Genomic DNA, 2,798 nt, shown 5'->3' on the forward strand with positions numbered 1-2,798 from the left:
TGTCTATTCATGTATTCCACAGAGGCAGGGTACATCAAATTGATTGTGTAGCTTTAATCCGCTGTAGCATTTCCTCGTGGGCCGTGGATCCCTTTTTTTTTTTTTTTTTCCCATTGGAAAACCGGCCCGGGAGTGTAAAGGGGCATCAGGTCATCAGGGGACAGACATCGGCTTTCCTGTGGCCTCTGCGGGGCTCACGGGTTCAAACACAACCTCCCTGAAACCAAAGAACTTTAATTGAGTAGGTAAAGAGGTCCTCATAATTATAAACAGCAGTAGGTATAACAAGAGGCTAAATACCTTAGCTGGGGTTTTAATTAGCTGGTGCTTCAAACTAGTCATTTTGGTTTCAGTCAGAAATCAGTGACGTTCTGCACTGTGCAAACCTCATCACCCTGCAGTTTGTTCCTCATTGTACTCCGCCCGGTGAAGCTTTCAGTACAACGCCCTGCTGAGCAAAAAAGGAAAAAAACGGGAGAGATTTGGTTGCATTCCAAGAGCAGTGAAACTCTATGGAGATTAAGTTCATTCTCACCAGAGATATGAGAATTAACTGTTCTTTGTTGTATGTGTTAAAAAATGCAGCAGATAACACCCATGTGCACACGCTCAATCTGCTGTTCCGATGTTTCGTCTGGAATTTGGTAGCTTGATGAACTGACGCAAAACGCAGCCAAGAGCCTTCTCACAAATCCAACGTGGGTCGAAAGCCCCAAGCGCCCTGACTGCCGGCCGCTTGAAGGGTTCTCATGCATGCTGAAGCACGTTTCCTTTCTTCTCTTCCTTTCTTTCCTTTCGGGTTTTAATTATCTTGCCCTCAGAGGAAGAGGAAGGTAGTTTGCAAAGCCAAGAGACCAAAGTCCTTTGGTTCTCCTCATGGGACAATGAAATGGGATCCCCGGGACTGTCATTCTGGGCTGTCAGGTACAAGGAATGAACAGAGAGCTGGAAAACTGACATCTTGCTTGCATTCCTTGGAAGCATGAGGCTTCTGCTCTCATGTTTGTATGGAGCATCATGGCTGCAGCAAACCCTCTTCCCAGGTCCCACCCCCACTAAATATTGCTTTAACTTGTCCCCTCATCCCACCCCTGACACCCCATCGTTCTTACGTTTCGGCAAACTGACGATGGGCTCAGGTTACACAGGGCCAGTGTATGATGCTGAGGGTGAATCTTGTGCTCCACGCTTCACGGACCCCAGATGTTACTGTTGACTCCACATCAGCCTCCAACACAGAGGCATTGCGTCACGTCGCAGCTCTTTGGGGTTCTGATCTCAGCTCGTGAATGGGAATGACAGATGATGCCAACAAACGTAATACCTGTGGATGGCATCTGGGACTGTGAATGATGGGCTGGCTTTCAGTAGTACCTGGACTCTGCGTCTTTGTTGACCAGGCGGGGCCCAGATGTGAGGCCTGGGCTTTGGGTGGAGCTCTGGAGTGTCTTTGATGTTCCCAGACGGTGCTGACATTTGCTGGGCATACCTGTGAGTGATCCGGTGAGCTCTTCTGTATCTGGCGTGGTTTGCATTATGAAAGGAAAATGTCCATGTAAACATCCTATAAGTGTTGCCACGATTTTTAGATGGGGAAATGAGGTGCTGTTTATCCAGGAGATAAGGCTATCAAGGTCACTTAGAATTTGTCAGTTCACGTATTCCTGTGGAGAAAGGCGGATGGTTAGGTGTACTGACCTGTTACACTCCATCTATATCAACATCTAGTTAAGCTGCCATGGATGTTGCGTGCTTTGGGCTCTTATTTTGTAAATTAACATTATGATACTCATGAGCAAACTAGGCTACCAATGATAGATATTAAGGTTTGGAATGTATTCAAAACCTGTCAACTGTACTTATACCTTATATCAGTATATCTCTTATAGTTCCTTTAGCTATTATGTTCGTCTGCATGTCAATTACCTAATTAAGTCTTCACATGACATTACAGGTTTCCTCTGCTAGCCGAAAGTAGAGCGTTCCTGTGAAAACTTTCATAAGCAAAATGGTGTAAAAGTGAAGAGTATCCCCCCAATTTCTGCAAGCTCTCATTATGCCACTTTGCTTTTAAGAAAGACCTATGTTAGTAAGGGAATGACGTTTTTTGTAAAAGAGGAAATCCTCTTTGGATATGTTTTTTCGTTAGCGAAAAAAGGTACTAACACAGGTCTCTCGTAAAAGTGGCTTACCGCAAACGTTTCGAAAGCAGGGGATACCTGTATTAACATGGGGAAGGAAAGCAACATTTATACAGCACCTGCTAGGCATTTTATGTACATATATAATTGAAATTTTCCCAGTGTATATGTACTCACTTTGAGTGGAATTACAGTCAAAAGCGGTGGCGGGGGGGAACCCAATGAACAAAATAAAATCCACTACTGTGAGACTTATAGATTATGGTTTAGTATGCAAGTCTTGCATGAGGAAGAAAATAATTGTTTTCTTAATAAGGAAGCTTTCCATTCTATAAAATCCAAGAACCCAGAATGTATCTTAGATATATAGCCTGGAAGCTTTTGTACTGATCCTCCAATGGGAAAGCCTGAAACGTCATGAGAGTCAGGGTTACACAGTGTTTATAAAACGTTTGTGCCCTAAGGTCATTCAAAGGTTTTTACACCTCTTTTCACTGTTAGTAGTTTGTTGGTCGAGCCAGACCCCTTTCTTTGTGAACAGTTTCCCACAAAACAAAAAGGAGTGTGATTGATTGGGTGACTTGGATTTTTGTAGACTTCTGAAGATGTTCTTAAACTCTCCTTTGATTTTTTTTTTTTTTTTTTTTTTTTTTTTTG

At 43.4% G+C, this 2,798-nt stretch overlaps 1 protein-coding gene across 1 annotated transcript in view; it reads left to right on the forward strand.

Moving 5' to 3' along the window:
* Positions 1-2,798, forward strand: part of LOC103082552 (AF4/FMR2 family member 2-like) — a 416,027-nt gene that overhangs the window by 160,305 nt on the left and 252,924 nt on the right. The gene's annotated exons all lie outside the window — the stretch shown is intronic.

Source organism: Lipotes vexillifer, unplaced genomic scaffold, assembly GCF_000442215.2.
Source record: "Lipotes vexillifer unplaced genomic scaffold, Lipotes_vexillifer_v1.1 scaffold211, whole genome shotgun sequence".
Taxonomy (NCBI): Eukaryota; Metazoa; Chordata; class Mammalia; order Artiodactyla; family Lipotidae; genus Lipotes; species Lipotes vexillifer.